This window comes from Hyperolius riggenbachi, chromosome 3 (assembly GCF_040937935.1).
Source record: "Hyperolius riggenbachi isolate aHypRig1 chromosome 3, aHypRig1.pri, whole genome shotgun sequence".
Taxonomy (NCBI): Eukaryota; Metazoa; Chordata; class Amphibia; order Anura; family Hyperoliidae; genus Hyperolius; species Hyperolius riggenbachi.
In genome coordinates this window covers 307,491,731-307,518,678 of record NC_090648.1, presented here as the reverse complement: position 1 = coordinate 307,518,678, position 26,948 = coordinate 307,491,731, and the positions used below count along the sequence as shown (strand labels likewise).

Genomic DNA, 26,948 nt, shown 5'->3' with positions numbered 1-26,948 from the left:
GAGACCTGGGGCCCCTGGGCTGTCATGTGGACCAGTGTTTGTGATTTTAAATTTATTTTTTGCAGCTTCTACGATGCGGTTGACAGGTGAGTGGTTAGGGAGGGGACCGTGTGGGAGATGTGCCTACACGGGGCGTCCCTGTAAATGATGCAATTCACGATTGCGTCCAACCGAAGCCTCCCACCTGAATGCTAATCTATGTAATTCCTGCTAGGTATGTACAGCAGGAAAAGGGTGTATGACAGTGCACCTGATTGGCTGACTAGCGTCTGCTGGCCAGATAGAGGCAGGATATTGCTCTGACTGGAAGTTAGCAATTGTGTTTGTTGCAGTTGGCATTCAGTTTAGAGGTGGTGGGGTGAGTTCCCTGGAGGTGAGAGGTCCAGGGCTTGCCCGCACTTCCCTCTAGGTGTCGCATGGTGGTTTGGGGGCCCCAGTGAGTGAGAGAGACCTGGGGCCCCTGGGCTGTCATGTGGACCAGTGTTTGTGATTTTAAATTTATTCTTTGCAGCTTCTACGATGCGGTTGACAGGTGAGTGGTTAGGGAGGGGACCGTGTGGGAGATGTGCCTACACGGGGCGTCCCTGTAAACGACGCAATTCACGATTGCGTCCAACCGAAGCCTCCCAATGCTCCCATCTGAATGCTAATCTATGTAATTCCTGCTAGGTATGGTACAGCAGGCAAAGGGTGTATGACAGTGCACCTGATTGGCTGACTAGCGTCTGCTGGCCAGATAGAGGCAGGATATTGCTCTGACTGGAAGTTAGCAATTGTGTTTGTTGCAGTTGGCATTCAGTTTAGAGGTGGTGGGGTGAGTTCCCTGGAGGTGAGAGGTCCAGGGCTTGCCCGCACTTCCCTCTAGGTGTCGCATGGTGGTTTGGGGGCCCCAGTGAGTGAGAGAGACCTGGGGCCCCTGGGCTGTCATGTGGACCAGTGTTTGTGATTTTAAATTTATTTTTTGCAGCTTCTACGATGCGGTTGACACCTGAGTGGTTAGGGAGGGGACCGTGTGGGAGATGTGCCTACACAGGGCGTCCCTGTAAACGACGCAATTCACGATTGCGTCCAACCGAAGCCTCCCACCTGAATGCTAATCTATGTAATTCCTGCTAGGTATGGTACAGCAGGCAAAGGGTGTATGACAGTGCACCTGATTGGCTGACTAGCGTCTGCTGGCCAGATAGAGGCAGGATATTGCTCTGACTGGAAGTTAGCAATCGTGTTTGTTGCAGTTGGCATTCAGTTTAGAGGTGGTGGGGTGAGTTCCCTGGAGGTGAGAGGTCCAGGGCTTGCCCGCACTTCCCTCTAGGTGTCGCATGGTGGTTTGGGGGCCCCAGTGAGTGAGAGAGACCTGGGGCCCCTGGGCTGTCATGTGGACCAGTGTTTGTGATTTTAAATTTATTTTTTGCAGCTTCTACGATGCGGTTGACAGCTAAGTGGTTAGGGAGGGGACCGTGTGGGAGATGTGCCTACACGAGGCGTTCCTGTAAACGACGCAATTCACGATTGCGTCCAACCGAAGCCTCCCACCTGAATGCTAATCTATGTAATTCCTGCTAGGTATGGTACAGCAGGCAAAGGGTGTATGACAGTGCACCTGATTGGCTGACTAGCGTCTGCTGGCCAGATAGAGGCAGGATATTGCTCTGACTGGAAGTTAGCAATCGTGTTTGTTGCAGTTGGCATTCAGTTTAGAGGTGGTGGGGTGAGTTCCCTGGAGGTGAGAGGTCAAGGGCTTGTCCGCACTTCCCTCTAGGTGTCGCATGGTGGTTTGGGGGCCCCAGTGAGTGAGAGAGACCTGGGGCCCCTGGGCTGTCATGTGGACCAGTGTTTGTGATTTTAAATTTATTTTTTGCAGCTTCTACGATGCGGTTGATAGGTGAGTGGTTAGGGAGGGGACCGTGTGGGAGATGTGCCTACACGGGGCGTCCCTGTAAACGACGCAATTCACGATTGCGTCCAACCGAAGCCTCCCACCTGAATGCTAATCTATGTAATTCCTGCTAGGTATGGTACAGCAGGCAAAGGGTGTATGACAGTGCACCTGATTGGCTGACTAGCGTCTGCTGGCCAGATAGAGGCAGGATATTGCTCTGACTGGAAGTTAGCAATTGTGTTTGTTGCAGTTGGCATTCAGTTTAGAGGTGGTGGGGTGAGTTCCCTGGAGGTGAGAGGTCCAGGGCTTGCCCGCACTTCCCTCTAGGTGTCGCATGGTGGTTTGGGGGCCCCAGTGAGTGAGAGAGACCTGGGGCCCCTGGGCTGTCATGTGGACCAGTGTTTGTGATTTTAAATTTATTTTTTGCAGCTTCTACGATGCGGTTGACAGGTGAGTGGTTAGGGAGGGGACCGTGTGGGAGATGTGCCTACACAGGGCGTCCCTGTAAACGACGCAATTCACGATTGCGTCCAACCGAAGCCTCCCACCTGAATGCTAATCTATGTAATTCCTGCTAGGTATGGTACAGCAGGCAAAGGGTGTATGACAGTGCACCTGATTGGCTGACTAGCATCTGCTGGCCAGATAGAGGCAGGATATTGCTCTGACTGGAAGTTAGCAATCGTGTTTGTTGCAGTTGGCATTCAGTTTAGAGGTGGTGGGGTGAGTTCCCTGGAGGTGAGAGGTCCAGGGCTTGTCCGCACTTCCCTCTAGGTGTCGCATGGTGGTTTGGGGGCCCCAGTGAGTGAGAGAGACCTGGGGCCCCTGGGCTGTCATGTGGACCAGTGTTTGTGATTTTAAATGTATTTTTTGCAGCTTCTACGATGCGGTTGATAGGTGAGTGGTTAGGGAGGGGACCGTGTGGGAGATGTGCCTACAGGGGGGGTCCCTGTAAACGACGCAATTTACGATTCCGTCCAACCGAAGCCTCCCACCTGAATGCTAATCTATGTAATTCCTGCTAGGTATGGTACAGCAGGCAAAGGGTGTATGACAGTGCACCTGATTGGCTGACTAGCGTCTGCTGGCCAGATAGAGGCAGGATATTGCTCTGACTGGAAGTTAGCAATTGTGTTTGTTGCAGTTGGCATTCAGTTTAGAGGTGGTGGGGTGAGTTCCCTGGAGGTGAGAGGTCCAGGGCTTGCCCGCACTTCCCTCTAGGTGTCGCATGGTGGTTTGGGGGCCCCAGTGAGTGAGAGAGACCTGGGGCCCCTGGGCTGTCATGTGGACCAGTGTTTGTGATTTTAAATTTATTTTTTGCAGCTTCTACGATGCGGTTGACAGGTGAGTGGTTAGGGAGGGGACCGTGTGGGAGATGTGCCTACACGGGGCGTCCCTGTAAACGACGCAATTCACGATTGCGTCCAACCGAAGCCTCCCACCTGAATGCTAATCTATGTAATTCCTGCTAGGTATGGTACAGCAGGCAAAGGGTGTATGACAGTGCACCTGATTGGCTGACTAGCGTCTGCTGGCCAGATAGAGGCAGGATATTGCTCTGACTGGAAGTTAGCAATTGTGTTTGTTGCAGTTGGCATTCAGTTTAGAGGTGGTGGGGTGAGTTCCCTGGAGGTGAGAGGTCAAGGGCTTGCCCGCACTTCCCTCTAGGTGTCGCATGGTGGTTTGGGGGCCCCAGTGAGTGAGAGAGACCTGGGGCCCCTGGGCTGTCATGTGGACCAGTGTTTGTGATTTTAAATTTATTTTTTGCAGCGTCTACGATGCGGTTGACAGGTGAGTGGTTAGGGAGGGGACCGTGTGGGAGATGTGCCTACACGGGGCGTCCCTGTAAACGACGCAATTCACGATTGCGTCCAACCGAAGCCTCCCACCTGAATGCTAATCTATGTAATTCCTGCTAGGTATGGTACAGCAGGCAAAGGGTGTATGACAGTGCACCTGATTGGCTGACTAGCGTCTGCTGGCCAGATAGAGGCAGGATATTGCTCTGACTGGAAGTTAGCAATTGTGTTTGTTGCAGTTGGCATTCAGTTTAGAGGTGGTGGGGTGAGTTCCCTGGAGGTGAGAGGTCCAGGGCTTGCCCGCACTTCCCTCTAGGTGTCGCATGGTGGTTTGGGGGCCCCAGTGAGTGAGAGAGACCTGGGGCCCCTGGGCTGTCATGTGGACCAGTGTTTGTGATTTTAAATTTATTTTTTGCAGCTTCTACGATGCGGTTGACAGGTGAGTGGTTAGGGAGGGGACCGTGTGGGAGATGTGCCTACACGGGGCGTCCCTGTAAATGATGCAATTCACGATTGCGTCCAACCGAAGCCTCCCACCTGAATGCTAATCTATGTAATTCCTGCTAGGTATGTACAGCAGGAAAAGGGTGTATGACAGTGCACCTGATTGGCTGACTAGCGTCTGCTGGCCAGATAGAGGCAGGATATTGCTCTGACTGGAAGTTAGCAATTGTGTTTGTTGCAGTTGGCATTCAGTTTAGAGGTGGTGGGGTGAGTTCCCTGGAGGTGAGAGGTCCAGGGCTTGCCCGCACTTCCCTCTAGGTGTCGCATGGTGGTTTGGGGGCCCCAGTGAGTGAGAGAGACCTGGGGCCCCTGGGCTGTCATGTGGACCAGTGTTTGTGATTTTAAATTTATTCTTTGCAGCTTCTACGATGCGGTTGACAGGTGAGTGGTTAGGGAGGGGACCGTGTGGGAGATGTGCCTACACGGGGCGTCCCTGTAAACGACGCAATTCAAGATTGCGGCCAACCGAAGCCTCCCAATGCTCCCATCTGAATGCTAATCTATGTAATTCCTGCTAGGTATGGTACAGCAGGCAAAGGGTGTATGACAGTGCACCTGATTGGCTGACTAGCGTCTGCTGGCCAGATAGAGGCAGGATATTGCTCTGACTGGAAGTTAGCAATTGTGTTTGTTGCAGTTGGCATTCAGTTTAGAGGTGGTGGGGTGAGTTCCCTGGAGGTGAGAGGTCCAGGGCTTGCCCGCACTTCCCTCTAGGTGTCGCATGGTGGTTTGGGGGCCCCTGTGAGTGAGAGAGACCTGGGGCCCCTGGGCTGTCATGTGGACCAGTGTTTGTGATTTTAAATTTATTTTTTGCAGCTTCTACGATGCGGTTGACACCTGAGTGGTTAGGGAGGGGACCGTGTGGGAGATGTGCCTACACAGGGCGTCCCTGTAAACGACGCAATTCACGATTGCGTCCAACCGAAGCCTCCCACCTGAATGCTAATCTATGTAATTCCTGCTAGGTATGGTACAGCAGGCAAAGGGTGTATGACAGTGCACCTGATTGGCTGACTAGCGTCTGCTGGCCAGATAGAGGCAGGATATTGCTCTGACTGGAAGTTAGCAATCGTGTTTGTTGCAGTTGGCATTCAGTTTAGAGGTGGTGGGGTGAGTTCCCTGGAGGTGAGAGGTCCAGGGCTTGCCCGCACTTCCCTCTAGGTGTCGCATGGTGGTTTGGGGGCCCCAGTGAGTGAGAGAGACCTGGGGCCCCTGGGCTGTCATGTGGACCAGTGTTTGTGATTTTAAATTTATTTTTTGCAGCTTCTACGATGCGGTTGACAGCTGAGTGGTTAGGGAGGGGACCGTGTGGGAGATGTGCCTACACGAGGCGTCCCTGTAAACGACGCAATTCACGATTGCGTCCAACCGAAGCCTCCCACCTGAATGCTAATCTATGTAATTCCTGCTAGGTATGGTACAGCAGGCAAAGGGTGTATGACAGTGCACCTGATTGGCTGACTAGCGTCTGCTGGCCAGATAGAGGCAGGATATTGCTCTGACTGGAAGTTAGCAATCGTGTTTGTTGCAGTTGGCATTCAGTTTAGAGGTGGTGGGGTGAGTTCCCTGGAGGTGAGAGGTCCAGGGCTTGTCCGCACTTCCCTCTAGGTGTCGCATGGTGGTTTGGGGGCCCCAGTGAGTGAGAGAGACCTGGGGCCCCTGGGCTGTCATGTGGACCAGTGTTTGTGATTTTAAATTTATTTTTTGCAGCTTCTACGATGCGGTTGATAGGTGAGTGGTTAGGGAGGGGACCGTGTGGGAGATGTGCCTACACGGGGCGTCCCTGTAAACGACGCAATTCACGATTGCGTCCAACCGAAGCCTCCCACCTGAATGCTAATCTATGTAATTCCTGCTAGGTATGGTACAGCAGGCAAAGGGTGTATGACAGTGCACCTGATTGGCTGACTAGCGTCTGCTGGCCAGATAGAGGCAGGATATTGCTCTGACTGGAAGTTAGCAATTGTGTTTGTTGCAGTTGGCATTCAGTTTAGAGGTGGTGGGGTGAGTTCCCTGGAGGTGAGAGGTCCAGGGCTTGCCCGCACTTCCCTCTAGGTGTCGCATGGTGGTTTGGGGGCCCCAGTGAGTGAGAGAGACCTGGGGCCCCTGGGCTGTCATGTGGACCAGTGTTTGTGATTTTAAATTTATTTTTTGCAGCTTCTACGATGCGGTTGACAGGTGAGTGGTTAGGGAGGGGACCGTGTGGGAGATGTGCCTACACAGGGCGTCCCTGTAAACGACGCAATTCACGATTGCGTCCAACCGAAGCCTCCCACCTGAATGCTAATCTATGTAATTCCTGCTAGGTATGGTACAGCAGGCAAAGGGTGTATGACAGTGCACCTGATTGGCTGACTAGCGTCTGCTGGCCAGATAGAGGCAGGATATTGCTCTGACTGGAAGTTAGCAATTGTGTTTGTTGCAGTTGGCATTCAGTTTAGAGGTGGTGGGGTGAGTTCCCTGGAGGTGAGAGGTCCAGGGCTTGCCCGCACTTCCCTCTAGGTGTCGCATGGTGGTTTGGGGGCCCCAGTGAGTGAGAGAGACCTGGGGCCCCTTGGCTGTCATGTGGACCAGTGTTTGTGATTTTAAATTTATTTTTTGCAGCTTCTACGATGCGGTTGACAGGTGAGTGGTTAGGGAGGGGACCGTGTGGGAGATGTGCCTACACGGGGCGTCCCTGTAAACGACGCAATTCACGATTGCGTCCAACCGAAGCCTCCCACCTGAATGCTAATCTATGTAATTCCTGCTAGGTATGGTACAGCAGGCAAAGGGTGTATGACAGTGCACCTGATTGGCTGACTAGCGTCTGCTGGCCAGATAGAGGCAGGATATTGCTCTGACTGGAAGTTAGCAATTGTGTTTGTTGCAGTTGGCATTCAGTTTAGAGGTGGTGGGGTGAGTTCCCTGGAGGTGAGAGGTCCAGGGCTTGCCCGCACTTCCCTCTAGGTGTCGCATGGTGGTTTGGGGGCCCCAGTGAGTGAGAGAGACCTGGGGCCCCTGGGCTGTCATGTGGACCAGTGTTTGTGATTTTAAATTTATTTTTTGCAGCTTCTACGATGCGGTTGACAGGTGAGTGGTTAGGGAGGGGACCGTGTGTGAGATGTGCCTACATGGGGCGTCCCTGTAAACGACGCAATTCACGATTGCGTCCAACCGAAGCCTCCCACCTGAATGCTAATCTATGTAATTCCTGCTAGGTATGGTACAGCAGGCAAAGGGTGTATGACAGTGCACCTGATTGGCTGACTAGCGTCTGCTGGTCAGATAGAGGCAGGATATTGCTCTGACTGGAAGTTAGCAATTGTGTTTGTTGCAGTTGGCATTCAGTTTAGAGGTGGTGGGGTGAGTTCCCTGGAGGTGAGAGGTCCAGGGCTTGCCCGCACTTCCCTCTAGGTGTCGCATGGTGGTTTGGGGGCCCCAGTGAGTGAGAGAGACCTGGGGCCCGATGTATGTACTCACCAAGGTGGGTTGCAAATCCTTGCAACCACCATCAGAGCAGGTGAGAAATTAACCGTCACCGCTCGGTTTTCCAGGGCTGTGTCAGGAATTGGGAGGTCATACTCCGAAAGTTCTTTAAGTTCTTTAGGACAACTAAAAAAACTATCACTTCTAAAAGAGGTATGAAAACACACTTAAAACAGCGGTGGAGGCACCCAACGCATAAAAGATAGGCTAATAAGCTGTTAACCTTATAAACAGAGAGGTAATCTTAGCGCTCTTAAAGAATTTGGACCAGTTTATTGAAAAAGGTCTTTTATTCGAGCACATAAAATTGACAATGCGTTCCGCGGGTGCTTGCCCGCTTTCTCAGGTCAGTGAAAAAACAGGTGCCTTTACTGCTATGGCTGTGTAGCAAGCATTAGCACCTCTCTCAAAGAGAGAGGTATTTCACTATGGTATTTTCACGGAGGAGGTAACTACCTTTTCTCTATTTAAAACGTTTTTAATTTATTTTATAGAACTCTGGCACTTTTTTTAATCAGTTTATTAGTAGTCCCTCCATCTCTTTGTATTTCATTACTAGGGTATCATCTCAGTTCAAAGTGGGTACGAGTTTGTTATCCCTATCTGCTTTGTAGTTGGTATCCTCTAAGGTAGCCAGTACCTGTGAGTAACCAGTAACTACCGTACTTACATATTTTCATAGGTTAATAACTATTGTGCGCGATAATGCAAACTTTTGCAAATCTTGTGAATCAAGCCCGTTAAATCATCTAGCACTGTGTAAATAACATGACAATGGTGCTATCCTACTGGAGACTGCATCTGGCTGGGAATGCCACAGTAATATATGTATATCCTGAGTGTGCAAGCTGTTTGTTTATTCTTTACAAGCTGTACAACACCATTTCACTCTGAAATCTTGCTTAGTTTACAGAAATCAGTATTTCTGCTTTATATTCTCTACATCCTTTTGTTCTCCAATCTGTTTAAAGAGACACTGAAGCAAAAAGTACAGCTAAGAAATAAAACATTAGGAGCAAAAACATAAGTCTAATATTGTTTCAAGTACAGGAAGAGTTAAGGAACTTCAGTTGTTAATCTATGCAAAAGAGCCATTGAGCTCCCCGACTTTCAAAGTCGCAGAGGGCTCTGTCTCCTGAAGCTTGTTATCTCAAACTGTCAGTCACTGTATTTATTTTTTTCTCTCGAGGAGACAATTCAAAAGTTCACTAGCCTGCTCTGTAAAATCATTTAGAATGCTGAGTAGTGTGTAAACTGCAAATATTAGAGAATGATGCAATGTTATAAAAAACACTATATAACTGAAAATAAAATTATGAGAATATTTTTGCTGCCAATGTTCTAGTAATTATCCGTACTACACAAGCAATTCATTATATCATTTTTATTTTTTTTCGCTTCAGTGTCTCTTTAAGTATACAAGTAATTAAAAAACAAAGAAGTTGAATATATAACATATATTTGAAGGAATTGGTTAGTGGCTAATCCATTTTTTGCAATCAATTTACCATGACTAAAGTATTAATATTATGAATAGTATTATTATTATTAGTAGTAGTAGTAGTAGTAGTAGTAGAATATTATGGAATTAAAATGGCTAGTAGTTACCAGAACAGCGTACACATCAGAACCCTTTTGTAGTATTGTATGATGTTATTTAAAGAGAAACTCCAACCTAGAATTGAACTTTATCCCAATCAGTAGCTGATACCCCCTTTTACATAAGAAATATAATGCTTCTTACAAACAGACCATCAGGGGGCGCTGTATGGCTGATTTTGTGCTGAAACCCCTCCCACAAGAAGCTCTGGGACCACGGTACTCTGGGCAAACTGTCACAATGTAACAATGTTCACAGACAGGAATTAGCTGTTTACAGCTGTCTCTAACAGCCAAAACAGCTAGGAGCAGCTACATAACCTGCCCACAGTAAAAATGTCACCATGTAATAAATGTCAGAATGTAAATCGGGGAGAGGAAAGATTTTACAATGAGCAAACACTGACTAAATCATTTATACATAATTATGTACTTAAGCACTTTTTTTTACTACATTATTTTCACTGGAGTTCCTCTTTAATATACCCTACAATCATAAAGATTCTACAAGACTCTACTAAAAGTGAAATAAAATAAATAAATAGATGAGAACACAGCTGACATACAAAAAAAGATTCAGCGCTTGCAACCATTTGGAGCTATCATGCATATACTTTACATAAATAGTCAATTGCATAAAAAGCCTTCCTTTTGAAAGTAAAAGCATGAAGAAACAACTGTATGCGTCACTCAATAAATATATCTAATATAAACATAAATTAAAATACATACCAAGTCATTCAGCATAAATCAGGTGCAGCGCCCTATGTTTTTTATTACAGTTCAGGGGCTTGATGAGTTGCATTAATGACGAAATGCGTGGGAGCATAGATCATGATGCAAGTACGCAAAATGTGTAGGCTGGCTGGATGCGATAATGCTCTAACACAGTGGCAACAGTTTGATCCTGAACGCGGGACATGACCCGTGGAGGGCAATCTGCACACAAGGCAGGTGGAGTATATGGCAATAGTGATTCACTTAGTCTAGGACAGTGAGTCTTTCCACCAATACCACTGTCATTTACACCTTACTAATGTTTGTGTGACAGCTCCTGCTGTGCAGAATTTCTAGCATATCACTATTGGAACAGTATTTTATCATTTTTTTATGTGGTGTGCTAGAAGTTGAGGTATGTAGCAGGGGTGGCAGAGAGTGCCAGAGAGGCAGAGGATGGCTATACACCCCCCGTGCACGAATAGATTGTAATGTCTCTGAACCCGGTGAGTCCCCATTTGGAGGGGGTTGTACTGCAGTGTGATAGCCCTGTGGTGGAGGTTTACCAGTAGATGCCCTGTCATTAGACACACTTTCTGCTCCTTACTGAACTAATGGCAAGAGTGCTACTCTAAAGGTGGCCATACACTGGTCGATTTGCCATCAGATTGACCAACAGATAGATCCCTCTGGTCTCCACTGTCTCTTCTCCAGTCTGGGCTCCTCCAGCTTCACTTTACCTCCTGCCGGGGAAGTTTAAACAGTAGAGGGCGCTCTACTGTTTAAACTTCCTGCCGGGACAGGAAGAAGTGAAGCCTGCTGGACTCGGAGCCCAGCGCGGAGACAGAGCAGCGGTGACCAGGGGACTCGCGCTGGCGGAATAGGTAATGTATTGCCGCTGTATTGCATCGGTCATCGGGCATTCAAATGCCGCTATCGAAGCACTCCCGACCCGCCGGCGATCGAGCGAAATCTTCTGCACGGACAGGAACGACGGGAATCGATGAGAACGATCGATTTCAGACGGAAATCGATTGTTCGGTCAGCGCTTGTGCGACAATTTCACAGCCGATTCGATCACAGCGATCGAATCGGCTGTGTATTGGCGGGAAAATCGGTAAGTGTATAGGCCCCTTAATACATATACATACAAGCATGTCAGATGACAACAGAAGAAATGACATGGCTAGTATCTTGCATGAGTAGGAAATTGGTTTCCACCTTCAAGCCCTGGCCACTTGGTCACAGTCTGGAATTTAATGGGATTTTGTATTTTACTTCAGACATTGAGAAATTAATGAAAACTGCTGTTCTGGCAATATCACACATGAAAGTCCAGAAAAATACTGACTTTGCGCTTGGTAGACTCCGGTGTATTAACTTTTTCAAACATTTAGAAATAAACACATCTGTGTTTTTCAAGCAGCTGTGTTTTTCAAGCGGCTTTGAAGTGTCATTTGTTCAGAAAAGTGAATATTAAAATCAGCCAAGCTATTCATTACATGTGGAAAGTTAAAAATGGCTGACTACAATTCCCTGACAAAAAAAAGCCCTCAGAAAATACAAACTGACGTACATTGTGCAATTTTTATAAAATCTCTAACATTAACTAAACAAATACTTGCATTCAAATATATTCAGCTACTTTGAGTCAGTAATAATGTTCATCAGAAATACTGGGTACATTGGAGAACTTAAATGATTTAGTATCCACTCCATAGTTATTAACCTATTTTAGTTCCTGGAAGTAGTTTCTACGTCCAGGAACCATGCGCGCTACCGCGCGCCCCCGCGGCCGATCGTGCGCGTGCACACGCACTCCCGGCCGCGGATTCGGTAGCCAAGGAATCAATGTATTGGGCTACGGAGCCCGATCATTGATTCCTCTCCCCTGCTGAAAAAGCGACAGCTTCTCTCGGAAGCTGCGCCTTTTCTGGCCGTTTCCTTCCCGATGTGTCACTCTAAGCGCGTGCTACGCTTAGAGTGACGTCATGTAAACAAACTCATGGCCGCCATCTTGTGGCCAAAAAGTAATACTACACCTGAAAAAAAAAACAGAATTAACACACATTTACATTATAAATCTATTGTTTACCTCCCACCCTCCCAAAAGTACCCTAATAAAATTTTTAGTATAAAAAAAAAAACCATTACAATAAAAAAAAAAATGTAAATATTTACCTAAGGGTCTAAACTTTTTAAATATCAATGTAAAGATGAAATATTTCTATATTTTTTTTTTATTTTAAACTTGTAAATAGTGATAGATGCAAAATGGAAAAAATGCACCTTTATTTCCAAATAAAATATTGTCGCCATACATTGTGATAGGGACATAATTTTAACGGTGTAATAACCGGGACATATGGGCATATACAATACGTGAGTTTTAATTATGGAGGCATGTATTATTTTAAAACTATAATGGCTGAAAACTGAGAATTAATGAATTTTTCCATTTTTTTCTTATTCTTCCTGTTAAAATGCATTTACAGTAAAGTGGCTCTTAGCAAAATGTACCCCCCAAAGAAAGCCTAATTGGTGGCGGAAAAAACAAGATATAGATCAGTGCATTGTGATAAGTAGTGATAAAGTTATAGGCTAATGAATGGGAAGTGAACATTTCTCACGTGAAAACGACGGAACCTGAATGGGTTAAAATTGTTCTGCTGTTGGGTTGCAAAAGTATGCATACACCTGCAGTTCTGTCACCTTTTAGAAGGAAATTTAGTGGAACTCCAGTCTAAGGATGAGCAAAATTGTCGCTGGCAGGTTCAAAGGCTTTTCAAAGGATTTCTGGTCGCGTCATGAGAATTGTTTTTGCAAAACTGACATTATAATTTTGGCAGTAACTAGTGGGAAAATTACGCCCAAAGGAATGCAGACATGGCTGTGTCATAAAAATGTCATCAGAAAATACATTGCAGAATACATATTGTCATTTTTAATATTTTTCACACCTCATGAATGGTAAACTTGGCTCATTCACACTATGTGCATTGCAGTCACTTTTGAGGCACTGCACTTAGGCCTAGTGCACACCAGAGCGGTTCTGCTGCGGTTTGCGATCCGCTTGCGAGTGCGGATCCGCTAGGGTAATGTATTTCAATGGGCTGGTGCACACCAGAGCGGGAGGCGTTTTGCAGAAACGCATACTCCCGGGCTGCTGCAGATTTTGGATTGCGGATGCGTTTCTGCCTCAATGTTAAGTATAGGAAAAACGCAAACCGCTCTGAAAAACGGCACTTCAGAGCGGTTTGCCAGGCGTTTTTTGTTACAGTAGCTGTTCAGTAACAGCTTTACTGTAACAATACATGAAATCTACTACACCAAAAACGCTTCACAAAACCGCAAAACGCTAGCTGAATGCTACAGAAAAATAAGAAAAAGCGTTTCAAAATCTGCTAGCATTTTGCGGATCTGCTAGCGGTTTTTGGTGTGCACCAGGCCTTAGTATGCAATAAACATGGTAACATGAAAGTCCATTAACCTACATTTTAAAATTCACAGTACAGCCATGCGTTGCTGAGCAGTGCATTTCACTGTGAGGGGAGTGATTAAAATGCACTATGAACGCACAGCGCACACACTAATAATAGTCTATGGGCAGTGCATAGTAATGCATGCTATGTGCATTTCAGCACATGGATCATGCAGATAAGCCCAGCTGAATCAGCTGGTTCCCCTCTATATCACTTCCCCAGGTATAACAAGAAACCACAGTGGTTTGACAATGCAGTAAAATGCGTGGAAATGCATGAAAACCCGCAATGAAATGCACAAAAACACACTGACAAATGCATGTATTTTTACATGCATTTTAATACATTTCAAATGCACTTACTGGTGTTAATGAGCCCTTAATGGCAAACTTGACTTCTGATTTTGCAAGAATCTTGCAAGATTGGAGCCGATTCACAGTGAGACCGCACTCATACATCACTCTCACGCCTCACTGCTGCTGTCAGAAATGTTCTTTTTGGTTGTGGGAAGGGTGAGATATGTTAAGAACATCTGCCAGGCTTTCATTACTTTCAGTGTTACAAATTGGGGAGATTTCCTTTATTTCCGCTTATCGATAACCCAATCCTTAGAAAATAAGTGAACAAAATCTATTTATCTGAAACAAAAACAACAATAAAAATATAACATGTACTCTATCGCTTTCTTTTGTAAGTAAAAAGGTTGTTGTTTTTGCTTCATATCTTTTAACAGCCAAGGGCCCACCTAACTTCCTTTTTTCTGTGACCCAATTTTTGGGACAGAATGTAAGGGTACATTTTTCAAAGTAAAGCACACACAGACATCCAACATGGACAGCAGCTTGCTGGGTCAGTTGAGTTCTCTTGTATTTTCCTTTTGCTTACAGCTTTGGACAAAAACATAGTAAATCTACGTCCACAATTCACTAAGATCATGCTGTGAAAATAATGCAGGTAAAAACTTATCACCACACATCGATCGGTAGTTTAATTGTTAATTGACTAAATAAGCTTGCCTTGTTAAAGCTGACCAAAACCAAACTTTTTTTTTTAATTCAAAATATTTAGTTGCTCCACTCTGACACATATAAAGATAAAGAAACACTCCTTTAAGCCTATGAGCATTTCAATGTATGTTTTTCACCCTTCTCTTTTCATAACTAGGGTTACACAGGTGGCAGCCATTACTTCTGAGCTTAGTAGAAGGTTTTAGATCATGGGTGTGTTTGTCATCAGCTACCCTCCCTCACAGGGGCATCGTCCATGTGAAATCTCACACAAGCTGTGACATCATCAGTAGCAGCCTGTGTTTTGTTTTTTATCTCCTCCACCAGTTTGCTGGAAAAATCCCGACAATATGAAAGGAAGGGAGGGGTTCCTCCAATAAATGTAAAATATTTTATATTTGTCATCATGCAGCTGAAAAAAAGGCTACTACTTATCATTATAATTTAGAAAATAGATTTTATTTCTAAAATCTTGTATTTTTAATTTGGGTCCACTTTAAGATGCAGTGATAAGCTTTCACAGTGAGAGTGATATCTTATCACTCCAGTCCTTAAGTTATCACCGCTGTAGTTATTATTACATGCAGTAGATAGGGAGGGGAGGAGCACATGCAGACAGGATGTACCAACACCCCTCCTGCTGCCAGTACAATTGCAGCTGGCCTGTGTAAAGGTGGCCATACACTGTTCGATTTGCCATCAGATTCGACCAACAGATAGATCCCTCTCTGATTAAATCTGATCAGAGAGGGATCGTATGGCCACCTTTACCGCAAACAGATTGTGAATCGATTTCAGCCTGAAACCAATCACAATCTGTGGAGCTGCCGCTGCTGCCCCCCCCCCCTCCCCTGCATACATTACCTGTTCTGGCTGGCACCAGTCCCTCTCTGCTGTCTTCTTCTCCGCTCCAGCCACTGAACTTCCTATCCAGGTAAAGTTTAAACAGTAGAGGTCGCTCTACTGTTTAAACTTTCTGCCGGGACAGGAAGTTCTGTGTAGCTCTGGAGCCCGAAGCCCGAAGCGGAGAAGAAGACCAGGGGACTCGCGCTGGCTGAAGCAGGTAATGTCTTACCGCTGTATTGCGTCGGTCGTCGGGCATTCAAATGCCGCTATGGACGCACTCCCGACCCGTCGGCGACTGAGAACAATCTTCTGCATGGATGGGTTGACGAGAATCGATGGGAACGATCGATTTTGGACGAAAATCGATCGTTCTGTAAGTGGTGTGCGCGGCGATTTCACAGCCGTTTCGATCACTGTGATCAAAATGGCTGTATATCGGCGGGAAAATCGTTAGGTGTATGGGCCCCTTAAGACAACCTGGAGAGAGAGGTTCTGGCTGTGTGTGTCTGTGTGTCAATTTCTGTGTGTGTTTGTGTGTGTGTGTGTGTGTGTGTGTGTGTGTGTGTGTGTGTGTGTGTGTGTGTGTGTGTGTATATTTTTTTAATTATTAGTAATTAGTACTTATATAGTGCCGACATCTTACGCAGCACTGTACACAGGATATATTGTCTTGTCATTTAACTGTCCCTCAGAGGGGCTCACAATCTAATCCCTACCATAGTTTTATGTCTATGTATGTATCATGTAATGTATGTATCATACTCAAGGGCCAATTTAGGGGGAAGCCAATTAACTTATCTGTATGTTTTTGGGATGTGAGAGGAAACCGGAGTGCCTGAAGGAAACCCACGCAGACACGGGGATAACATACAAACTCCTTGCAGATGTTTACTACATGTTTACTACATCCTTGCAGATGTTGACCTGGCTGGGATTCGAGCAAGGGACCCAGCATTGCAAGGCGAGACCACTAACCACCATGCCACCGTGCTGCCCAAGTATATATATAGTGGGATGCGAAAGTTTGGGCAACCTATGGTAATCGTCATGATTTTCCTGTATAAATCATTGGTTGTTACGATAACAAAATGTCACTTAAATATATCATATAGGAGACACACACAGTGATATTTGTGAAGTGAAATGAAGTGTATTGGATTTACAGAAAGTGTCCAATAATTGTTTAACTACTACATGGCCGGGTCACAGCGATGGGCGTGGACGCGGCAGCAGCCCCAGGACCGCCTAATGCCGATCGTCATAAAGTCCTGGGGCTCCAGTTTGCAAGAGATTGCATGCAAGCTGCGCGCGCATCTCCTGTTGGTAGGCGGAGCAAAGCTTCGCCTTCATTCTCCAAACAGCGATCACTGTTCGGGAGACTGTTAGATGCTGTTTAATAACATTGTACAGTGTTTCGATCTGCAGCAGCACTGTACTGGGGACAGCCGTGTCACACAGCTGTCCCTTCCTGACTCTCGGCGGTGATCGGCTGTCATAGGCTGAAGCCTATGACAGCTGATCACGGGGGGAGGGAGGAATGTGTAAACACAAAAAAACCAGGAAATGTTAATAAAAATAAACACATAACAATAAATAAACAAACAAACATTTGGGGGGCAATCTGACCCCACCAACAGAGACCTCTGTTGTGCGGCCCTGCATCCCTGCAGCTTGGCCTTAAAGCTGCAGTGGCCTATTAACAGAAAAATGTCCTGGTCTGTGGTCCTCAAGTGGTGAAACAAATTAGACAGGTACATAAATATGGGCACCACAAAAAAGAAATGAAATCAATATTTAGTAAATCCTCCTTTTGCAGAAATTACAGCCTCTAAACGATTCCTGTAGGTTTCAATGAGAGTCTGGATTCTGGTTGAAGGTATTTTGGACCATTCCTGTTTACAAAACATCTCTAGTTCATTCAGGCTTGATGGCTTCCGAACATAGACAACTCTCTTTAACTCACACCTCAGATTTTCAATTATATTCAGGTCTGGGGACTGAGATGGTCATTCTTACTTGTTCCTCTGCATGAATGCCTTAGTGGATTTTGAGAAATGTTTAGGGTCATTGTCTTGTTGAAAGATCCAGCCCTGGCGCAGCTTCAGCCTTGTCACTGATTCCTGGACATTGGTCTCCAGAATCTGCTGATACTGAGTGGAATCCATCTGTCCCTCAACTTTGACAAGATTCCCAGTCCCTGCACTGGCCACACAGCCCCACAGCATGATGGAACCACCACCATATTTTACTGTAGGTAGCAGGTGTTTTTCTTGTATTGCTATGTTCTTTTTCCTCCATGCATAATGCCCTTGTTATGCCCAAATAACTTAATTTTAGTTACATCAGTCCACAGCACTTTATTCCAAAATGAAGCTGGCTGGTCCAAATGTGCTTTAACATACCTCATGCGGCTCTGTTTGTGCTGTGGGCGGAGAAAAGGCTTCCTCAGCATCACTCTTGCATACTACAGCATCTCCTTGTGTAAAGTGAGCCAAATGGTTGAACGATGCACAGTGACTCCATCTGCAGCAAGATGATGTTTGGTGCTGGTCTGTGCGTTGACTCTGACTGTTCTCACCATTCGTCGCTTCTGTCTATCTGAGATTTTTCTTGGTCTGCCACTTCGAGCCTTAACTTGAACTGAGCCTGTGGTCTTCCATTTCCTCAATATGTTCCTAACTGTGGAAACATACTGCTGAAATCTCTAAGACAGCTTTCTGTATCCTTCCCCTAAACCATGATGGTGAACAATCTTTGTCTTCAGGTCATTTGAAAGTTGTTTTGAGACCCCAATGTTGCTACTCTTCAGAGACAATGATAAGAGGATGGAAACTTACAATTGACCCCCTTTAATTGCTCTTTTTCATAATTGGATTCACCTGTGTATGTAGGTCAGGGGTCACTGAGCAATTTGAGTTCCAATAATTAGTTCTAACGGTTTTGGAATCAGTAAAATGACCAAATTTTATTGATAATCGTCTGTTAATCGTTAATCGTCTAACAGTCTGGGAGACTGAAGGCAGAGCAGAGCTCTGCCATCAGAGTGGGGATGCGTGCGCCTCGGTGTGCATGATCGCCCGCAAACCATGCCCCAAGAACATTACACCAATCGGCGTTAGGCGGTCCTGGGGCTGCCGCCGCGTCCACGCCCATCAGCGTGATGCAGTCCGCAAAGGGTTAATGCAATAAAAAAAGCTTTGAATTTAAAAATCACTAAATGGTGCCTGTCTTCATTTGCACACCCACTAACACTGTGATAAAATATAGATATATATGTGTACAGAGGGAGATACTGCTTGCTTGGCAGTTGGAAACCATGGTCCTGACAACACAATGTGGGAGGGATTTCTCCACAATACCAGCTATACAGACGTCCTTGCTGATCTATGCAAGAAATGGTAAGGGCTCTTTCACATCAGAGCTTGCGTTGGAGAACGCTCAAAGCATGCGTTTTGTTGTATGCGTTTTGATATGCGTTGCACTGCAGTGAGTGTGCGTTTTTAATCCGTTTGCAATGCGTTACAGCACATAGAAAAACGCAGGTAATTTTTTTTTCTTTTAGCGTTCAACTTTCTACATTGTTCCTCTGTTGCATTCTGGGACTGATTACCTGCGTTAACGGATTAAAAACGCGTATAGTGTGCGTTTTACATTGACTAACATTGTAACGCATAAAGCTAGCGTCGGTCGAAAAACTGCGCCTGGGTGCAGTGTAATGCAACGCACAAAAAGGCTGCGTTATATGTGAAAGCTAAAATGAAAGTCTATGGACTTTCATTTCACCTTGGGTAACGCAAACTTTACCCTTTGCGTTGAAACGCAGAAAATCTGCCCTAATGTTAAAGAGCCCTAAAGGTTTCTCGTGCGAAAGGGGTTATCACCTTTGGATTGAGATGAAATTTATTTGTGAGTTAAAGTTCCCTTTTAACAGTCTTGAAAAGAAGAGCATTCCCTTAACTGCCAAGAACACTATTGACAAGGGATTCCAACGCTACACTACTTTTTCTTATGCAAAACTGCAGCAATCCTTGGGGTAAAACTGTTGTTTTTGCAATGCAGGGAGCAGTCAGATTTCAAAAGTAAGATAACATCTCTGCAGAAGGTTCAGTTTTAATTAATATATATTTATTTTCATTTGTATCCTAAACATAAGTGTTGGATATCACCATGGAAACAGGATATCATCGATGCAGTACATACTAGACATCATTCTAGTTAGCAAACACAGTGGGAAATATTTCACATACACTGAGAAATATGCTGAAATATATGAGGGGCTAGAAGCCAATCCACCTTTTTACCCTGTCTTATGCTTATAACACCTTAAAGTACATCCGAGATAAACTTTTACTCATTGCATAATTGTGCCCCTTGCATATAGTTTATAGGGCATGCCTCAAGCCAAATACTTTTTTGTTGTTGTTTTAATACCCTAATTCCCTATAAACTTAACAAGCCTCGCCTACAGGTCCTTCAGCGCCTAGGCATTCTGAGTCCAATGTAGCAAGTCCTCATGGGAGCTCAGTCTAGGGAGGAGGAGGAGGCATTACCAGCCTGAGGTTTCAGAGGCAAGTGGGAGCAAAGGGGGAGTGAAAGGAGGAGAGGGGAGTGTAGTTTTCACAGGCAGAGGGGTGGAGATGCAGAGCAGCTTGCCTGTGTAATGATGATGATCAGAATATGGCTGCCCTCAATGTATCAGGAAGAAATAATCATATAATGTTGAAGCTGTTTGCAGCTAGATTTGTTGTGTAAACTATATAAACTTTGGATGAGATATATAGACGAGTTACTTGTTATAGTTAGTTTTTCACCTCTGATCCACTTTAACATTCAGCATGTGATTTGTTGCCTGACAAAAGCTTTCATTATGTAAGTAAATGAATGACTACAACAAAAAAAAAGAGTTCTGATTCAATAATAGTGACCAATTCCCTATATTTCCATGTTGCTAGCAAGGCAATTTAACTGACACCTACACAAGGAGTATAATGCGCGTTACACTAACAATATATGTTATACAAGTACGCAATGCGCAATGCTAGCCATGCGTACGTAACCCAGAGCAAGGCTCATTACATACCTTGCATAAGTATCAGTAAAACTACCCTCCACTTACTGAAATTGAATGAATTGACCTCATAGTGTGGAGTGTGTACAGCAGCACAAAATACTGAATATCATATACTGAATGATACAATGATACTTTTTGCTTGAAAAGAGCACTAGAAAACAGATCCAGATTGCAATAAAATAATTTGTTAGCTATCCTTATGACAATAGCTTTTTGGAGCTAGTCTACTTTAGGGGACCCACCGTAAATCCCTATAGAGAATTTGAGCTGTGCTGAAAACGGAACGAATTTCCGCTTTCAGCTCTTTTAAACCCCCACAAGTTATATAACTATGGAAAGCTAAGAATCTGCTCTAACGAATGATGCTACTTTCGGTGCGCAAAAGGTGAAACTCACCATGTACGAGTCGCCGAACGGCCGCGGCTCCATCGGCCATCTTTGTTCTGTGCTGCTCATATTTTTCTCCCTCCTCATTGGAGGGATTGTTAGCTGGGGGTGTGCCAGAGAGGAAAAAAAAAGTGAAATGTTTTCTACTGGCTTCCTATTACTACTGCACTGGGTGGTGTGTTGGCAGATGGGAGGGGGGAGCAGGAGGATGTAATTTACTATCTGTTCAGCACAGTTTAATTTCAGTCGGCCAAACGTATTATTTTCACAGCCCTGAAGGTCGGTAGACATGGTAACTTGTGAGTCTTGTGAGAGCAGTTTCTGGCATGCCCCCAGCTAACAATCCCTCCAATGAGGAGGGAGAAAAATATGAGCAGCACAGATGTAAGATGGCTGACGGAGCCGCGATTGCGGCCGTTCGGCGCCTCGTACACTGCGAGTTTCTCACCGAAAGTGGCACCATTCGTTAGAGCAGATTCTGAGCTTTCCATACAGATATAACTTGTTGGGGTTTAAACAAGCTGAAAGCAGAAATTCGCTCCGTTTTCAACACAGCTCAGATTCTCTATGGGGATTTACGGTGGGTCCCCTAAAGTAGACTAGCTCCAGCTTTTTTTCTTTTTTTCTTTTTTTCTAATTAAAAATACCCCCAAGCTGTTTAAAGTAGTGCATAAACTCATGAAGCATTCTTTGTTTGACCATTCCAGTACAATTTTAGCTACAGTAGAAAGTATCTCATGTAGGTACAGAAGATACATAAATTCCACCCGGGCCTCACAGTGGGAGAGGGATACATGATACACACAGTATAATGATACATTGATCACTGACTCCAATCTGAAATCTCAAGGTGAATCACAGGAATAACCTCCAACCAGCTTCAATTCACTTACCCACTTAGGCTCCGTTTACATGTAATCAGTTGCTCTCAGTTATAACTGAAAGAACAACTGATTTTCAAAGTAATGCCCATGTTTTCCTATGGCACCTTTCACACTAAACTGCTATGGAAAAAATGTGTACCAGAAAAAAATGCATACCAGCACGTACCAATGCGTACAAACGCGTGCTAACCAGCACTAATGCACACCAACTGATTAAGTGTAAATGGGCCCTTGCTCCTGGCTGAAAATATTGTATTTTATTTATTATTTAAACAGTCAAATAACCATTCCACTGTGCAACATTTTTGGCATTCCGAGGAAGTCAAGCTCTGTCCCATTATTATTATTATTATTTAATATTTATATAGCGCCGACATATTACGCAGCGCTGTACAGTGTATATATATATCTTGTCACTAACTGTCCCTCAAAGGAGCTCACAATCTAATCCTGGAATGCAGAGATCTCTCTGCCAAAGTCCCTGAGATATAGAATAAACCTTCCCCAAACACTGAAATATAAACTCCTGGATGTCACAAGCCTGAGAGAATGAACATTTACAAACGTAAATAAATGCAAATATAAATATAAGAAATGTAAAAATAAAATCGATAAAAGCACAGAACGATCTTCAGGATGAGAAGTTCCGTCACTCTGAGGCGTCCGGAGGGTCTGCGGGCTCCTTCTTACTGCTGTTCACCACCTTAAGGCAGAACTCCCAGGAGCGGATGTCAGCCTGTCTGGTGGGCTCAGGAACGCGATAGCGGCAGCAGGCGTGGACCAGCCGCACGGCCGTCTCCAGGCCGATTCTGTGGCCGACGGAGACGTAGATGGGCTTGGAGCTTTTCGTGCAGCTTTTTAAGGCCGCTCCCAGGACATCCCCTGAGCTGCCCCGAAGATGGAAGAAGTCCCCTCCATTCTGAAGCTCTTTTGCCTGCTCCTTGTGGGCCTCATTGTTCTCCAGCCCGTCCACCTGCAGCAGGTTTTTGGCAACTCCGATAGTGGGGAGACCGGTGAGGATGCCGAGGTGACAGGCGATGCCGAACCCGCGGTGATGAAGGATCCCGTTGCCGTCCACAAGCAGCACCTGAGGCATCAGATCCGGCCTCTCCTCCTTCAGCCTTTCCACCGCCTCCACCAGGGATGGGACCTCTCTGAAGGCCATAAGCCTGTATGTTTACTTTGCATTATAACCCTCTAATTCAGTTCCCCTCCATCCCCACACCCTCACCCCCACCTGAGAACTAACTGAGAAAAGCTGCCTGTCCCTTCTTGGAGTTTAGATGCAGGTTAAATGGAAACTCAGTTGCACCTATGCACCTGCAGCCATGATAATAAGCTGGATTTTCCACATATCATTTTCCATTAAAGGTTTGCAGTCATCAAAGTATTCACATGTATATATGAAGAGCTACTCAATATACTGTACATCACAAAAGGTAACACAAAGGGTTGTCTATGAAGCTATCATTCGTAATGCACTCAGAAACAATTCCAGTAGATTACTAGGAAGTACCCATCCATTAACACAACTATAAACAGACACACACCTGTGAACTGCAGGACTGTAAAACCCATATATGGTCAATGATTGGGTGTATTTAGGAAGCTGCAAAAATATATTCTAAAACTGAAATCATTCATGGTTCAAATGCATAGCTCAATAATGATTCATTTAGTTAGAAAATGTTTTGTTTTTCTTCAACCTTCAGCAGTTAACTCATTTCTGAAATAACTAGGCACACACACATATCCATGGCAACAGACTGAAGGAATTGTGTGCTGACTGCACTTTGCCAGATCAACTAAATCCTAAACAGAAATAGCACACTGTAGAGGAGAAAAAAAACAAAACACTGTGCAGTATGCTCTATTTAGATGGTATATCAAGTAGGTACAGTCAGTGTCCATGTGTTTGAACATTTGGGTTACAGTAACATAAGAGAATGCAGGAAAAAAATGGGTCATACACTGCAAGAAGATCTTAACGCCTGTTGTGTAATTGATGATGTACAAAGAGCAGTAACCTATTGCTACCGGTCCTAAATCCTCTTAACTCAACTGCTTGCTGAGGACTGAAATTTTAAGGGAACCTGAAGCAAGGAAAAATATTTAAAATAAACATATGATGTAGTTGCAAATGAATATTACATACTAACCTCACTGTCAGTTCCTCTCAGAAGCTCACCATTTTCTTCTTACAGTGATCCCTTCCAGTTCTGACAATATTTTGTCAGAACTGAAATATACTAGTTGCTGTCAGTTATATATCAGGAGCTGTCAGTTACAACTGAATGTGCAAGGTAATGTCCATGTTTCCCTATGGCTCAAGTGGATGATATTTCAGTTTAACAGTGTGTTAACCAGGAAGCTGTTAGGGGGTAATGGCCATTTTTAAAATGGAGGATGGAGAAATCCATTGATCACAGTGGACAAATGGGACGTAGCAGAGGAGAAAGAGATTAAGTAGTAGACTACACAGTAGGTAAGTATGACCTGTGTATGGTTATTTTGACTTTCTCTTTTCAGTTCAGGTTCTCTTTAAGTGTTGTATGGGTTTGCTGCTATTATATCTATATCTATATATAGAGAATACAGACAGTATATTCAGCTTTTATATATCACAATTAATGAATACATTTATTCAGCTTAAACATAGCATAATTATTGCATGTTCAAACACATACATATTGCATACTGAATGTTTTAATCTAAGTCATCCATGTGTATGTACACTAGCATAACTATAAGGTCCTGTTTCCACTACACATGGATTCTGGATGCAGAAAAACTGACTCCAATGAATGCCTATGGGCCTGTTTCCACTAAACACGATTTTTCTGATGCAGATTTCCCATAGGCATTCATTGGAGTCAGTTTTCTGCATCCAGAATCCGCCTGTAGTGAAAATAGGCCCTTAGGCAACAGACACCGCATAGGTGGGAGGGGGGAGGGCAGTGAGGAGTAGGGGACTGGACTCCTTTCCTTCCTCCTCTACCGGGGCCTCCTCCTGTGTGCCTCTTATTGTGTTCTATTATTCAGACTTACAGATCAGCAAGGCTGCAGTGATGGGGCTTACATTTTTTCCCATCGGGTCTTTATGACGATCCTGCTGCAGCCACTAGGTATCACTGTCCTTTTTGCTCTCTGCCTTCCTCTCAGTCTGATGAATGTTCAGACATGATAGTGACACCTAGTGGCTGCAGCAGGGAAGCCAGAGAGAAGAGACGGGAAAAAAGATAAGCCTCATCACTGCAGCCGCACTGATCTGTAGCCAGAGCCAAGGGAGCACAGGAGGGGTCGCAGTGGAAGAAGGAAGAAGTCCAGGCCTTTCCTCCCTGCAGTGCCCAGGAGAGGTGGGTCTGAATGTAGGAAGGGGGCTCCCTAAAACTTCCTAAAAGTTTCACAGTTAAGCCCCAGCAGGTGTAGCTACACCCCTCATTGTGTATGTACAATTTATTAGATATTTCCTCTTTTGTAAATGTCAGTTGACAGCTGACAGGACACTGCAAATGCAGCATGACACAGCATATCTGTATTTGGTGACATGTGCATTACTGGCTGATATGGTCAGCGTTAAAGAGGAACTCCAGCCTAAACAAACATACTGTCATTAAGTTACATTAGTTATGTTAATTAAAATAGATAGGTAATATAATCTCTTACCCACCCTGTTTTAAAAGAACAGGCAAATGTTTGATTTCATGATGGCAGCCATCTTTTTGGTTGAAAGGAGGTGACAGGGAGCATGAGACACAGTTCCAACTGTCCTGTGTCCTGAGCACCTTTTTTTCTTTGATGGGTGGAGCTTAGCTAAAAATGCAGCTAAAAATGAGGCTTGGGTAAGAAAAACAAAGTTCTGATGCTGTGAAACTGTTAAAGAAACACCAAGCCTTTTCAGTTCTGCTGAGTAAATTTTTAGTCCAGAGGTTCACTTTAAGGAGGCCACACATGCAATAAAAAGATTCTCTTTTATGGCAACGCAAGTTATGCTATTTGTGTAATACATATAACGTATTTTGTGTAAACGTATAAATGGCAGTAAACTTAACATGCACTGCCTGCACACATAAAACTGGATGCAATAGTAAAAAAGTAGCACCCAAAAAACTGCAGGGATAAGGGTGCCCAAGCCTCAATAGATCCTCACTCCTTCAGATCCAAACGATTTAAAAAAAAGCGATGGAGGCTGGCACTTCAAAAAATAGAAAAAGCTCTTTTATTGAAGCATCAGATACAATCAGTGGCTATACAGCGACAGCCCGCTGTTTCAGGTTTCAGCGTTTCTGCAAGCCATTACAACGTTGTAATGGCTTGAAAAAAGGCTGAAACCTGAAACAGCGTGCTGTCGCTGTATAGCCACTGATTGTATCTGATGCCTCAATAAAAGAGCTTTTTCTATTTTTGGAAGGGCCAGCCTCCATCACTTTTTTTGCACATAAAACTGAATGACATTTCAGAAATAAAACCCCATTTTATACTACATTTTTATTTTGTTATCTGCCTGTATATTGATGAGCAATAAGATACACATCCATCTCTTAGAGAATAATAGTGATCCAGCAGTCCTGGTATAAATAGGCAAGTAAGAAAAGATACACTATTTCATAACTAAGGATACAGATACAGTGTTTCCTCTAAAGTAAGACTTCCCCTGAGAATAAGACCTAGCAGGAATTCCTAGCATGCTTGAAATATAAGACATCCCCCGAATGTAAGCCCTAGCAGCAGCCCACATGACACCAGCAAGTCACGCACAATACAAAGCCTGGATACAGGAGAGCAGCAGTATAATGTGAGTTCTACAGTCCTGTATATATGTCAGGAAATGTGTGTTTTTGTTGGAGCCAGCCCTCCTGATCTGTCATGATAAGCATCAGCAGCACTTCACCTCTTCACACAGCTTATCCTATCATAGCTCCGAGGAGCCTGACAGAGTTCTCTGCCTGCAAGAAATAGACTTTTACCCACATGAGCAACAGAATCAATTTCTTGTAAGTGAGAGCCAATATCTGCAAGCCACAAGCTCTGTGCATGAAAAAAAAAGTGTTACCCCCCAAAAAAAGACATCCTCTGAAAATAAGCCCAAGCACATCTTTTGGAGTATACATTAAAAATATAAGACAGTAGTATATTTGACTAACATGCTCAGCTTTTATGAGGTAGTGAATGTTAATATGGATATTGGGGATGCTGTAGATGTGATATACTTGGACTTTGCAAAGGCCTTCGACACTGTTCCCCACAAAAGTCTGGTTCAAAAGTTGAGGATGCAAGGATTGGGGAAGAGTCTGTGTTCATGGAT

At 44.7% G+C, this 26,948-nt stretch overlaps 1 protein-coding gene and 1 pseudogene across 8 annotated transcripts in view; both read right to left on the bottom strand.

Annotated features, from left to right (window-relative positions):
* KCNC2 (potassium voltage-gated channel subfamily C member 2) overlaps window positions 1-26,948 on the bottom strand; it is a 333,265-nt gene that overhangs the window by 112,569 nt on the left and 193,748 nt on the right. The window lies entirely within an intron of this gene.
* Window positions 22,107-22,808, bottom strand: LOC137563760 (endonuclease V pseudogene; annotated as a pseudogene).